At 42.0% G+C, this 15803-nt stretch overlaps 1 protein-coding gene across 1 annotated transcript in view; it reads left to right on the forward strand.

The window, feature by feature from the left end:
* Positions 1 to 11568: 11568 nt before the first annotated feature.
* SLC38A4 (solute carrier family 38 member 4) overlaps positions 11569 to 15803 on the forward strand; it is a 78107-nt gene continuing 73872 nt past the window's right edge. Inside the window, exon 1 of the mRNA XM_070454525.1 lies at positions 11569 to 11591. The gene's annotated coding sequence lies outside the window, so the exon portion shown is untranslated. The remainder of the gene's footprint in view (positions 11592 to 15803) is intronic.

A 15803-nucleotide genomic window follows, 5' to 3' on the forward strand; every position in this document is an offset into this window, starting at 1 on the left:
AGGCTTTTTAGTTCCTCTTCACTTTCTGCCATAAGGGTGGTGCCATCTGCATATCTGAGGTTATTGATATTTCTCCTGGAAATCTTGATTCCAGCTTGTGCTTCATCCAGCCCAGCGTTTCTCATGATGTACTCTGCATATAAGTTAAATAAGTAGGGTAACAGTATACAGCCTTGACATAATCCTTTTCCTATTTGGAACCAGTCTGTTGTTCCATGTCCAGTTCTAACTGTTGCTTCCTGACCTGCATATAGGTTTCTCAAGAGGTAGGTCAGGTGGTCTGGTATTCCCATCTCTTTCAGAATTTTCCACAGTTTATTGTGATCCACACAGTCAAAGGTAATATTATGCTTAGTGAAATGAGAGACAAATACTATATAATGCCATTTACAAGTGGAATCAGAAAAATAATACAAAAGAACCTATATACAAAGCAGAAACAGACTCACAGACTTAGAATGCAAACTTATGGTTACCAATAGAAGAGAGATCAGGAGAGGGATAAATGTGCAGTGAGATTAACAGATACAAACTACTACATATGAAATAGATAAACAACAGGATTCACTGATATATCCCAGGGAATTACACCCAATATCTTATAATAACCTTTAATGAAATATAATCTGCAGAAAATTAAATCACTATGCTGTAGATCTGAAATTAATACAATATTGTAATTGATCATATTTCTTATTTCTGTTGACTCAATCCATTCTCATTGTCATAGATTAAACAAGGTCTCAAAGTTTTAACATTTTTTTCATTAAGAGGATGAAGATGAGGTCAGGCTCTGTGACTGCTTGACCAATAGTATATGGTAGAGGTGCTGCATTCCCTTTTGTAGGCCCTGAATTAAGCAGATAGCATTTCCAATTTCTACCCTTTGGAAGATTCACTCTTGAAAATCAGTCACCATGCCAATAAGAGCACTCAAGCAGTTCAATGTGCAAGGCCCAGGTGGAGAATAACTGAAGCTCTCAGATCATAGCTCCAGTTGAAATTAGATGACATTCATCACCAAATTGTGAGCCATGTGAATGAGCTGTCTTGGAAGTGAATTCTTACAGCTGATGCTCTGTAGAGCAGAGATTAGTCATTCCTACTGAGCAAATTCATATGCAAATTCAAGTGCCACCGGCCCCCAGTTCTCAGTGTTATAACCAAAGTCCTTCTGCCCATGATCCTAGGGCTTCCTGAATCTCCTAACTCAGGGCTTCTCTCCACCCTCCCTACCCGACCCTCTAGAATTACCTGCTCAGTATCTCCATTTGCCTGACCCTCTCGCTTCTCCATGGAAGAAGCTGCATCAGAGATAATATGGTGAGCTGTCACCAGACCCTGTAAGTACTGTATTTAGACTGCTGGACCTGCCACCCTCCCAGCACATCCTCAAATTTGTCTCATCACTGGGTGCATCTTGTCAAGATATTCTCTGTCTTAGTGGGAGTGAGAACCACTTGAGGAATCTGTTAAATATATGGTTTTCCTCATATTCTAGAGACTCTGGTTCAGCACACCAGGGGTGAAATGAAGGAATTTTTCACAAGTATTCTGGGGAATTCCCATTCAGGTGGCTATCTAGGGACCCTACCTCGCACAAAATTTTCATCTGGTTCCAGGCCCAGTAAAATGGGCCCTAACCAGGTAAAGTTTATGGACCGGGATTCCAAACCCAGTATGATCCATATAACAGATATGGACACTGAAATAGTAAGACTCCAATCTGTTTGGGACCTAAGTCATTCTCTGACATTAAGTTAGGACCCTGGGGAATGGTGAGAGTTGACCTTACAAACAGACATGATCTGACCCAGTATAATTTCAGATTTTCAAGAGATAGCATTGTAGTTTTCAAACCTGGCCACACACTAGGATGATCCAAGGTATATCATTAAAAGGTAGATTTAAGGGACACAAATTGATGTTACCAAATCAACTTCTTCAGAATGGAATTTGGGAGTTTCCATATACCCCATGCTTCAGACAGATCTGGTACAAATCTGTGTGTGGACCTGTCAGCAATTAGAAACAATAAGGATATAGCACATTTCTTCTGGTTCCTGAAATTCCACAATTAGAGATTCATTCATTTGGCCTGAAGGTTATTTGGTTATTCTATCAGTAGCAAACATTCCAAGGAAAGAGGGTCCCTTTAAGTGCTGGAGAATAGGAATAACTAACCTTAAGCACTATCACATTGCTTTGGGTGAGGGTATTGAGATGTTTTTCAACCATGACCCAGCTGGAACCTTGAGGATGCTTAGCTCCACATTCCTTCACATGTTCTTCTCAACACTGTCCTCCACTCACACCGCAAATTATTTTAGAATAATTATTTTTACCTGTACACACCTCTCCCTTAGACTGCTAATTCTTAAGAACAGGGTGGGTGGGCTAGGTAATTTCAGTTGTGTCCGACTCTTTGCAACCCTATGGACCATAGTCCACCAGGCTTCTCTGTCCACGGGATTCTCCAGGCAAGAATACTAGAGTGGGTTGCCATGCTCTCTGCCAGGAGATTTTCTCAACCCAGGGATCAAACCTGTGTCTCCTGCACTGCGGGCAGAATCTTTACCACTGAGCCACTGGGAAAACCCAAATAGGTGATACCCCCTCCCCCATATTAGGACATCTCTTGGGCTGTCACCAAGTAGTTCTTTTCAGGGCCTGTTCACAGAGTGGGTGATTCTGAGGATTTTGGTGTATTGGATGGCTAAAGCTCTGCTTGCCCTAAAGAAGTACAAACTTCTGAATAAAATGAGAGAAAGAGCATTACATTTTTATGGAGTATCCAGAGATTAGGACCCTACCTCAGGGAGCAAAGTAGGAGTTTGCCTTCCTAAATAGACAGAAGGCTCTTTCCTGTCCTGCAAAAGATAGGAAATAGGACATGTTCAGGCAGGGAAGAGGATACTCAAAGGGGAAAGTAAGAGAATATGTCAGTCACATTCCATCACATTTACTCCTCTGCCTAAGGCCAGCCTAAAGAGTGAGGACCCTGTGTAGCAAGCTGATTTTAAAGTGAGAGCAAAGGTAACAAAAATACTAGGTTCATGAACAGAAGACTCAATTTGATGAGGATACTTGAAATTTACATTTAGAAACCAATTGTCATGATCACCTTGACACTTTTGTGTACTAGCTCATACCTCTGAAGAAGGATGGCCAAGTTTGTCTGGAGGCATTTTCCCTCTAAGTTATAAGTGGAATTGCTAACATAAAATGGGTTATGTTAAAAAACACAGAGCCCAGAAGCTGGGCTTGAGGTGTGACTTTGTCCTTTACACATTAAATATTGCAACAGGTCTTTCCTAACATACTACATGCTGCAATGTGTCAACATGGGTTTAAGAAAAATTTACGCACTGATTGTAAATCTCAGTTTTAAATTGACTTTTCATTTGTTTGTTTTTTTAAGTTTTAAAGGAAACTCTATTTCATGCACCAGACCCTCCTCAAAAAGATGGTGTTCAGTGTTCCCGAGTTTGAGCCTCATTCATTACCATCCCACTCAGATGCTTTCACCAGTTTATAGTCTGGCTTTATTATAAAAGCCAGAACCCATTTTTACCTTGAACTCTCTATGGCAGACTGAACTAAGAGATTCCATCCTCTCCTATCTAGAGCATCAACAGAGCATCTCTTATCAAAAATATCCTATCAAGCTGGATCATTGCTTCCAGAAAGCAAAGGGATAACTGATAACTAGTGTACCATGATGTTTAGTGTGATGTGCTTGGCTTAAGGAAGAACATAAAAAGAGCTGAAAGTATTGTGTTAGGGGTAGGCTGGGATTCTCTTGGATTCCTAAGTATGAGTATGTATGAAAGTTGCATACATAAGACTCTTTGCAACCCCATGGACTATACAGTCCATGGAATTCTCTAGGCCAGAATACTGGATTGGGTAGCCTTTCCTTCTTCCAGGGTATCTTCTCAATCCAGGGATTGAACCCAGGTCTCCCACATTGCAGATGGATTCTTTACCAGCCACAAGGGAAGCCCAAGAAGACTGGAGTGGGTAGCCTATTCCTTCTCCAGCTGATCTTCCCCACCCAGAAATCAAACCGGGGTCTCCTGCATTGCAGGTAGATTTTTTACCACCTGAGCTATAGGTTACTAGAGGATCAGACAAAAAGAGGAGTAACTCTGGTTGTCTCTAGATGAGTAAATTGTGTGTCTGGGAAATGTGTGGATTTGCAGAGGCTCTAGGAACACAGACCAGCCAGCCCACAGCTCTCACTGATAGGGAGACAGAACTAGAATCAGATTCTTGCATTTATCCCATTGTCCACCTCTGGAGAGAATGAGTAAAGAAAAGCGAGTGCGGGAAGGTGTCCCTCTTGCTGCTAAAGGTGATCATTCTACCTGAGATGGATCCACATGTCCCAGCATCTCAGGAGCACCAGGCTGCCCTGCCTCCCCTACAGGCACGGGCTTCCCATATGCATGGGAATACGTTCAAGTTGGTACTTTCATCTTCAAGACTCATTTCCTCAGGGAAGTCTGTCCCTATGATCAGTGTACCCACCTTTCACTGCAGTCTTTGTCATTTTATGTGTATTAGTGTCACACTTTGATTGTTTTAGCCTACCAGATCACAAACCCCATGAGAACGAAGATTGTGTCTGCTTCGACTCACTATTGGACTTCCCTGGCGGCTCAGATGGTAAGGAATCCGCAATGCAGGAGACCAGGCTTCGATCCCGGGGTTGGGAAGACCCCCTGGAGAAAGGAATGGCTACCCACTCCAGTGTTCCTGGCCTGGAGAATTCCACTGACGGAGGAGCCTAAAGGGCGACAGTCCATGAGGTCCCAAAGAGTTGTCACAACTGAGTGACTAACACTTAACACTTTGATTAAAATGCTCTCTCCTACCAAATTATAAACTCCATGAGAACAAAGATTGTGTCTGTTTTGACTCACCATTTTGTCACTCATAGCTAGAACTTAGGAAGTACCCAATAAATGTTTTTTAAATCAGAGGATGAGCAAATGCAGACAGAACTGGATTTTCTGAGGAAGGACATGGGGTCATGAGCTTTAAACAGGGGGCTACCTGTGGGCAGGCAAAGCCCAGAGAGGCGAGATGTCTCAAGAGAAAGCAATATACATGAGGTTTCGTGTCAGAGCCTTCCTTTGTGCAGTCAAATTAGTCAGAATTTCAACCCTGAATTGTCCACCTTGGAATACCCTTCAGAGATGCACCTCACTCCTCAGAACTTAGCATATTTACATAGTCCTGCACTTGTAAACTATTGAAGGCTGTCCAAGCAGGATGACATGAAAGAGAAGGGTCTGGATGTTCTGCTTTGCTGAGAGCCTCGTCAGAGAAGGATCTGGAAAAGCATTGAACCCCTAGGTGACATGGAAGGAGAAATCCCCCTTGGTCAGTGACAGCTACATGGAGTGGCACAGAAAATCCCAAGAAGACTCAGTCTCTCCAATGTCCCACACAGGTTAGGAAGAAACCTTCATCCAGGCTGAAGTAAAATAAGAGCCCCAGTAAAGCCATGTGATGAATAAATAAATAAATGAGTCAAGCAACTGATGCTTCTCTGTTTTACAAAAAGTTGAAAAGCTAAGTGGTCATTTTCTTCAAGATAAGGATGGAATTTAATCAAACAAAAACATTTCAAATTCAAATACCACTATGAAGACACTTTTCGAACTCACTGGTTTAAAATTATAACCTGGCTTTGTGTGCTGGGCTAAGTCACTCTGTCATGTCCAACTCTTTGTGACCCCATGGACTGTAAGGCGCCTCCATCCATGGGGATCCTCCAGACAGGAATACTGGAGTGGGTTGCCATGCCCTCCCCCAGGGCTTCCTTGGCGGCTCAGACAGTGAAGAATCTGTCTGCAATGTGGGAGACCTGGGTTCGATCCCTGGGTTGGTCAGATCCCCTGGAGGAGGGTATGGCAACCCACTCCAGTATTCTTGCCTGGAGAATCCCTATAAATGGAGGAGACTGGCAGGCTGAAGTCCACGGGGTCTCAAAGAGTCAGACACAAGATTGAGTTGACTAAGCACAGCACACAAAGCCAGATTATAATTTTAAACCAGTGAGCTCCAAAAATGTCTTCATAGTGGCATTTGAATTTGAAATGTTTTCGTTTGATTAAATTCCATCTTTAGCTTGAAGAAAATTATCACTTAGCTTTTCAACTTTTTACAAAACAGAGAAGCATCAATTGATTGACTCACTTATGTATTTATTCAGCAAATATGTTTTGATATCACATCTACAGAACTTACAGTCTCAAGAGGAACCATGTAAACAATTTATTATACAATGAGAAAGAATGAAACCTACTGCAGCATTGGAACAGGGCCATGGAAAAGTAAGCACACAATTTTGACCTCTTTCACAATATCTATCTCTTATATTTGAAGACTAGAAGTTAAATCCTTTCATGGTTTCAAAATTGAACTGCAAATTTTGTATTGCTTTAAATTTTAATTTTAAGAAATTTAAGTAATAGATTAATGATAGTTTCCTGTTCTCCATTACTTCAGAAGGCAAATTTTAGGGAACTAGGGTTTTATTGTGGTAACAAGGGAATAAAAGAAGTAAATACCCATAAGCTGTGCAATTGTAGAATGTTAAGATCACACAGGACGCAAGGATCAAATAGTCTGCTCTCTTGTACTAAAAATGAGGAAACAGGCCCAGGAGAATAGAATGAAGTTTTAGGGTAATTACAAGAAATTTTCAGTAACAGATGATAGAACTGTAATCAGTATTTTCCATGTGAAAAAGGATGATTTAAGTGCCTTAAGAGATTTACTTGATTTTTTGAAACAACTCTAGAATAGGTAAAAATACATGCTCAGTCACTTCAGTTGTGTCCAACTCTTTGCAATGCTATGGACTGTAGACCTCCAGGCTCCTCTGCCCATGGGGTTTCTCAGGCAAGAACACTGGAGTGGGTTACCATGCCACCCTCCAGGGGATCGCCCCAACCCAAGGATTGAACCTGAGTCTCTAAAGTCTCCTGCATTGGTAGGCGGGTTCTTTCCCATTTATAGGTGGTTCTTTAGCACCACCTGGGAAGCCCATGTTATCCCCAAATTACAGATGAGGAAACTGGGGCATAGAGAAGTTAATAATTTACCTAATTATTGTGTAACTAATAACTAGTCACCAGCTAGTAAATATCAAATCCAGGAAGGATTCTGGTTCCAGAAATCAGAAACCAAGTGTTTAACTTTACATGTTCTACATCATTCGCAAAACATATGTATATATTCATACTTATTTTAATTGTGGTCATTCTCATTAAACATCTCTAGTTTTTGGAGATTAGTGATAAGTTCTTTCATTTATTTTTTCCAAATAAAGGAAATAGTAAGTTAAGTTTGACATGACTATGTTTCTAGCTCTCAGAGGAATGTCACAAAGGGGAAAATTTGCTTTGAGAGTAATTCGCTATTTTCTGAAAGCTGCCATGCTATTGTGTTACCTGGCAATAGCAAATCAATGTCAGTCTCTGTTCAAACACCAGTTGTGCAAAGCATGTCAGAGTAACTGGTAGCCTGGCAGACTCAATCAGCGATTGCCTCTCTGGGCACCAAAATTCCAACTGGCCACCTAATTATGGTTCTTCTTAACTACAGAGAAAGAATTGAGAGAAGATGCAAAATACCAGTAGGGATAAATCACAGATCACTATTTAACAAACAGCTCAGGCACAGATAGTGTGTGACAGTATACAAATTGTAGGGGTGTTCCTCATTAGTTCATCCACTCATCCAATAAATAACTATAGAGCTACCCTATGGCAAATGCCAGGAACACTGATGAGGATAAACAGAGAATGGTTGCTCAGGAGCATGAAGTCTAGTGGGGCCTCTACTCCACTATAGGAGTATAGTGTGTTATGATGTGCTTCTGGAGCCCAAATGAGGACAAGGCTAACGATGGGGCAGAAAGGGGAGACCTTTGGAATCATATATAGCTGAATCCTTACTCTGATTCTGCCTCTGGCAAGTCCATTAACTCATTCACTCTGTTTTCTCACCTGAAAAGTAAATAAAAACAACAACCTCACAAGCAGTAGTAGTAGTGTTAGTCACTCAGTCGTGTCCGACTATTTGTGATCCCGTGGGCTGTAGCCCACCAGGCTCCTCTGTCCATGGGATTCTCCAGGCAAGAATACTGGAGTGCATTGCCATTCTCTTCTCCAGGGATTTCCATTCCCTTCTCTTTCAAATGTTGGTTTAAAACAAGCCCTTGGGGTGCACGTGTCTCTTTCAGATCTGGTTTCCTCGGTGTGTATTCCCAGGAGTGGGATTGCTGGGTCATATGGCAGTTCTATTTCCAGTTTTTTAAGGAATCTCCACACTGTTCTCCATAGTGGCTGTACTAGTTTGCATTCCCACCAACAGTGTAAGAGGGTTCCCTTTTCTCCACATCCTCTCCAGCATTTATTGCTTGTAGACTTTTGGATAGCAGCCATCCTGACTGGCGTGTAATGGTACCTCACTGTGGTTTTGATTTGCATTTCTCTGATAATGAGTGATGTTGAGCATCTTTTCATGTGTTTGTTAGCCATCTGTATGTCTTCTTTGGAGAAATGTCTGTTTAGTTCTTTGCCCAATTTTTGATTGGGTCATTTATTTTTCTGGAATTGAGCTGCAGGAGTTGCTTGTATATTTTTGAGATTAATTCTTTGTCTGTTGCTTTGTTTGCTATTATTTTCTCCCATTCTGAAGTCTGTCTTTTCACCTTGCTTATAGTTTCCTTTGTTGTGCAAAAGCTTTTAAGTTTAATTAGGTCCCATTTGTTTATTTTTGCTTTTATTTCCATTAATCTAGGAGGTGGGTCATAGAGGATCCTGCTGTGATTTATGTCAGAGAGTGTTTTGCCTATAATGTTCATCGCAGCTCTGTTTATAATAGCCAGGACATGGAAGCAACCTAGATGCCCATCAGCAGATAAATGGATAAGAAAGCTATGGTACATACACACAATGGAATATTACTCAGCCATTAAAAAAATGCATTTGAATCAGTTCTAATGAGATGGATGAAACTGGAGCCCATTATACAGAGTGAAGTAAGCCAGAAAGATAAACACCAATACAGTATACTAACGCATATATATGGAATTTAGAAAGATGGTAATGATAACCCTGTATGCAAGACAGAAAAAGAGACACATGTATAGAACAGACTTTTGGACTCCATGGGAGAAGGCGAGGGTGGGATGATCTGAGAGAAGAGCATCAAAACATGTACATTATCAAGTGTGAAACAGATTGCCAGTCCCGGTTGGATGCATGAGACAACTGCTCAGGGCTGGTGCACTGGGATGACCCAGAGGGATGGAATGGGGAGAGAGGTGGGAGGGGGTTCAGGATGGGGAACACATGTAAATCCATGGCTGATTCATGTCAATGTATGGCAAAAACCACTACAATATTGTAAAGTAATTAGCCTCCAACTAATAAAAATAAATGAGAAAAAGAAAAAGAAAAAAGAAAACAAGCCCTTGAGGACTGTTAAATAGATTCAGCATAGTTATCAAAGGCTCAAGAGTTTGATTATACCACGGAAAGACAATGGCATACCAGTTGTCTTGTACCACCTAGACATTGCTCAGAGCACTTCTAAAACTCTGCGAACGTAAAATAGCTACAAAAGATGACAAATTTGAATTTTGCTCGTCACTTTGTGGCTTTGTAGACAATGCAACTCATTTTATTTCAATATATGTATGATTAAAGTAAGTAGCACATATGTAAATGAACAATCTGTAGTTCTCTAGAAAATTAGGCAATGAACTACTACTTTTCTGTACTAGCTAAGATATGGACACCAAGAACTGACTAAATAAGCAATTCATTAAAAAGTTGAGTAGCTGCATAGTGAACTAGTATCAATCTTAGGACTGCATTGATTCCATCTTTATTTATATTTTCTCTGAAAGGGATTTTTGTTTTAGAAGCTTGGATTTTGCTTTTGCTAATTTAGGTAGAGAGAAATATAAATCTATCATGAGCTCTCATTAATCCTCTCCCAATTTTACCAATTTTGATGATTTAGTACTTTTATAAAAGATGCTTACATTTATTAAACAAGAATCAACGGAAAAGTGTAATAATGTGAGGATAATCTAGTTTCAACAAGTTTAAAGAGACATCAAAATTATTCTGATGTATTCTTATCTCATAAGGTGAAATTTTTTATGACAAACTAAAGATGTTTGTTGCATTTGGCTAGGCAGGGGATAATCAGCTTTCATAAAAAATATACCCTCTATATTCTGTTTAAATAATGTATTTGTTTTTAGGTTTCAAAATGGTAACTCCAGTGAAGGTAGTTATCACATTATCCTTATACTTGATTTACATTGTTGGATGGTTTTAATACGATTTGATGTGTGTGTATGTGTGTTAATGGAGAGTTTTTAATCCTCTTGATTATTATATACCTGCATTGTCTGGATGGATTTTTGTTTTTGTTGTTGTCCTTTTTTTTTTTTTAAGTGCTGAGATGCTGCTGATGCATTAGTTAATGGGAACTGTAAAATAAGACAGTTCTAGATATTCACGGTCTGAACAGTGAACCTTACCATTCTAAATAAAGTTAAATTGGGTATGTGAGAATTTAGAAAGTAATTTGTGTTGCCTGATAGTTGTTAAACTGTGGGGCTCAGGTCTCTACAGGAGAACATTTTTCCCTTAAAGAGTGACAAATGAGTATTAAATAAATAGGAGGTTGTGAACATATTTGCTACATGCATAGGCTTTCTGGAAACAGGAATTTTGGTTAACCTCAGAAAAGCTGCAGTGTAAACAGCTTTCCTTAAAATGGTAAGTGGTGCTTTAACAAGCAGAACTGAAATTATAGTGTTATTTATTAAATCTTAATTTCATCTTCATATATACTGAGGATTATGCTTAGAGTGGGCGCAGTGGGGAATGTGTGGGAAATGACCGCAAAAGACCCCTAGCCATGGTTAAGGGCTGGCAAGCTATCTTCTACACTGCTCTTGCATTAAGTGATTTTTACTGTGAATGACAGGTTTTTCATTTGCAACCCTTCCTCAAATTTTTTTCCTTTATGTCAGATACAGGTTTGACATCATTAAACCTACAGGAAGTTTAGAACCACCTACTGAAAGAAACACTCTTTTACAGATTTCAAAATGAGCAGGGACATGTATTTCCACATATAGGACAGATCCAATAAATGCAACCTTGACTAATGAAGAAACTTAATGGTTTAAAAAAAAAAAAACCCACAGAAAAGCTCAACTCACACCACGATATCCTCTGTTGTCGTGGACCCAGGAAAGCTGGAGCAGGGGCTGGCAGGTCCCAGGCTTCACTCTTGGGGGACAGCTGGACAGCTCAGCCCCACCTGGGAGGATGCTTTCGTTAACATCTCAGGTTGCCGCCTGACGATTGGTGGCTGGGGCTGGAAGGGAGGGTCCACAGGAAACGCGACACTGGGGATGCTGCCCCCTATCACATGATGGAAATTTCCACTCTTTAGAAAGGCGAAAAGAAAGGAAAGAAGGGTCTCTCAATCCACCCTTTTCCCCTGGATCCCAATCGGGAGAGGGAAGAAAAAGGCGGGTGAGTGAAGCTGTTTATATTTTCCGTTGACTTAAAGACTTGTCAATGTGCAAACCTGTGGCTGGATCCCAACTGGGATGTGTGTGTGTGTGTGTGCGCGCGCGCTCGTGTGCGCATGGGGACACGCACGCGTCTGCAACGTGGTCTCTCAACCTTCTGGGGCTTAGGTCAGGCGCTGGAGCTCCTCGTGTCTTGTTGATGGTCCTAAATCCTTATCATTTTCCAAAGAATCCCACTGCGTGCGGGTTACTGCAGGCTAATGACCGGATTGACTAGAAATTAAGTAAACCAGGGCAAACCGAGGTAAAGGGCACAGGCTGGGAAAGCTCCTGTGAGCCTCTATGCCAGGAGAAGTGACTGTGCCAAGGCGGCCTATTCTTGGGGGGCGGGCAGTGGCTGGCCTGCGCTGGAACGCCCCGCCCGCGAGCCCGGGATTCCCTGGGTGCTCAAATTTCGAGATCCTTTTTTTTGAGCCCGCCATCCACAGCCGTGGCGCCGCCGCCTGCCTGGCCAGGGGGTCCGGGACCCTCTGGAGGAACTGGCTCCACGTCAGCTCGGGATCGTGCTGGAGAGGTGTTACCCGAGTCGCGGGACCCGTGCCCGTGCCCTCGGGGTTGGGGACACGCGATGCAGGACCTAAAATAGACCCATCTTCCCTGACAGCTGGGCCCCCCGGGAGGCCAGCGCGGTTCCCTGGGTCGGGAGCTCGGGCTTTGCCCAGGAAACTCCGGGGAGGCTCCTTCAGGGGAGGAAGAAGGCGAGATCAGCGCGGGATCTGGGGACCTTGGCTGGGGCGGTGAGCGCGTTCCTTGCAGTCGGACTGAGAAGCCTGGGGTGCTCAGGAAACAGGGAAAGCGGCGCAGAGAAGCGAGCAGGAAAGACAAGTGGAGCCCAGGGAACGGAGAGGGGCCGTCGGGGAAGAAGTCTGAAGTCCAGGGATGAGGGAGGAGGAGAGAGCGATACGGGTCCAGACCCCGAGAGGGGTAGGAGTAGGCAGGAAAATGGAGAAAAGGGAGAGAAAGAATGGAAGGAAGAAAGGATGGAGACGGGAGCGGGGACTCTGGGAGCACCTCGGAGCCCGGGAGAGGAGAGGGGTGAGCGCGGGGACCAGCTCCAGAGCCTTCGCACAGGTGGGCGTGCGCCCTAGTGGGCGCTGGCGCAAGTGGAGAAACCGCGCGTCCCCGAGCTTCACCTCAGTGATCCATCCGGCAGGGAAAGTTTGAGTATCCCTTCCACGTGCACCGGAACCAACCCGGGAGGTGGGCACCAGGCTGCTGACTTGGTTAGAGGAACTGGGTAAACTAAACCAGGGATGATCCAGAGATCTCCACCTGCAGTCCTCCGCAGAGCCTTTAAATACCTGGTCCTGATTTCACCGGAGGACGCCAGTTTGGCTCTTGATGTGTATCTCTTAGTGCAAAAGGTGTATTTCTACCTGTTTCAGAGGGACCTTAGACCCTGATAAGAGAAGAGAGGAAAAGCGAAGGGTAACCTCTGCCCTGCAGGTGTAAGCAGACCTGGTCTTGCACTTACCTCCTCCGCCTCCTGGTCAGGTGCCCCAGCCCCCAAGGCTGCTGGACCTGCTTTCTTTGTTATTGGTTGGGTAGTGGTGCACTTTGGCACCCTTAAGGAAAGGAGGGAGTGGCCAGCCTCTCACCAGGAATGGTCTGTTTCCCAAATTACTGTTTTCCTGTATTCATCTTTATTCTCTCTCTAGGCAGTGCAGACATAATCATTAGGACATCACTATGACTAAATTGTCTTATGTTGTAAAGAGAGCATCCTACCCCAGATCACAATTCCCAGGGCCTGGGTTCATTTCAGCTTTGGTTAAAACTTTTTATTGACCTTAACTTTTGCCTGGAGGAGGTGTAAATTCGCCCGTGGGTTGGGTTTGTTTTTTTTTTTCCCCCCACTGCAAATAAGTCTCTAAGGAGTGGGTGAGATTGGTGGACTCTCTCATATGGAACACAAGAAATGTTTGTGTGTGTGTGTGCGCGTGATATAGTCTCAAATTCTAGCAACTGAATCTACAGAAAATCTGTGTTTTGGGTAGAAGATTGTAAGCACAGAGACACTGAAAAGAATATCTGATCTCCCCAAGTTACAGAATACCATGGGGTGGCAAAGGGTCGGACATGACTTAGCCACTACACAACAACAAATATGTGTTCAGAGACAGAAAGCTTCTAATGGGCTGATTTTATCACAAAACCTCAAAAAACAGGAAGACTGGGGTAAAGGGATAAATAACTTTCAAGGCTGTGGGCATAGGAGGTCAGCTCTTCTGCCAGAGTATGCAGTGCTAGGTGCCCCAAAGAGGCTAGTCTCTGCTAGATTCATCATAATAATGGCTCACGCATACATATCAACTATTATATTCCCTATATGTTTCTAAGTGCTTCTTTTAACATTTGACCCTCATTTCACCCTAGCCTATTGAGCTAGATTATATTATTCTAACTATATTATAGATCAAGAAATGGAGATACAGTGTAGGGTACATAGAACATCTTTGGAAGTTCTATTTGGACATTAATTATTCTTAAGTGTACAGGACGATCTTCTTTCACTTTATATTTAATCATAGTCAGAAATGGACAGGTTCTGGAGATCCAAGACTGACTTCTTAGTCTATTAGAGACTAATTCTATCCTAAGAAAGCCAAAAGCATGACCATGAAGCTTAAGAATTAATCTTTGTCAGACCCAGGACTGGATTTTTTCTTACAAGTGACATTTGAGAAATGAATAACTATGGTTCAGTTCAGTTCAGTTCAGTTGCTCATTCATGTCCGACTCTTTGTGACTCCATGGACTATAGCACGCCAGGCCTCCTTGTCCATCACCAATTCCCAGAGCTAGCTCAAACTCATGTCCATCATGTCAGTGATACCATCCAACCATCTCATCCTCTGTTGTCCCCTTCTCCTGCCTTCAGTCTTTCCCAGCATCAGCGTCTTTTCCAGTGAGTCAGTTCTTCACATCAGGTGGCCAAAGTATTGGAGTTTCAGCTTCAGCATCAGTCCTTCCAATGAATATTCAGAACTGATTTCCTTTAGGATAGACTGGTTGGATCTCCTTGCAGTCCAAGGGACTCTCAAGATTCTTCTCCAAAACCACAGTTCAAAAGCACTAATTCTTTGGTGCTCAGCTTTCTTTATAGTCCAACTCTCACATCCATACGTGACTACTGGAAAAACCGTAGCTTTGACTAGACAGACCTTTGTTGGCAAAGTAATGTCTCTGCTTTTTAATATGCTGTCTAGGTTGGTCATAACTTTTCTTCCAAAGAGCAAGCATCTTTTAACTGCATGGCTGTAGTCACCATCTGTAGTGATTTTGGAGCCCAAGAAAATAAAGTCATTGTTTTCATTATTTCCCCATCTATTTGCCATGAAGTGATGGGACTGGATGCCATCATCTTAGTTTTTTGAATGTTGAGCTTTAAGCCAACTTTTTTACTCTCCCCTTTCACTTTTAAGAGGCTTACCTCTCAGTTTATCAAGCTCTCAGGGCAAGCATAATAAATATAGCAGCTTGTGAACTTCTGAACGAAAGGTTTTTTTCTTTTATATTATCATTTTTGTTAATTTCTGCAGAGGTTTTTAGGCATATTTCCCCCTCCCCATCCTTTGTACTGACAATAATATTTCTAACTATTTTTTTGTTTTATTTTGTTTTTTTCTTCTCATCTTTAATTTTTATTTTATTTTGGAGTATATATATCTCCATTCTCTTTCAGATTCTTTTCATGTTTTCAAAAATCTTTAATCTTTCTTTTATTTTTTTAGTTTTTGCATATCCAAAGCAATAATTTCTATAGAAAACAAAAGTTAAATGTTTAATGACATATATTTTAATATGTATAAGTAATATTACTATTCTAAAAATATATAAGATATATAAAAGTAATATTACTATTCTAGAAAATTCCATGTATCACATGAAACCATATCGCATACTACTACTACCCTGATGATGTCTTGTAGGAAGATGAGGGATAGAAGAAGGGAAGAGCCAAAAGAAAGGAAAGAAAGACTCTTCAAAGTCAGACTAAGAGTCAAGCCCTTTTCATGGGTGAATCACATTTAATCTTCACACAGTACTCCACCGTATAGGTATTTGTCATCTCCATTTTACAGAGGAGGAGATTCCAGCTCAGAGAAATTAAGCACAGAGCCAGGGATCACAGAGATAGTAAGCGACAGGG

This window comes from Odocoileus virginianus, chromosome 24 (genome assembly GCF_023699985.2).
Source record: "Odocoileus virginianus isolate 20LAN1187 ecotype Illinois chromosome 24, Ovbor_1.2, whole genome shotgun sequence".
In the NCBI taxonomy this organism is placed as follows: domain Eukaryota; kingdom Metazoa; phylum Chordata; class Mammalia; order Artiodactyla; family Cervidae; genus Odocoileus; species Odocoileus virginianus.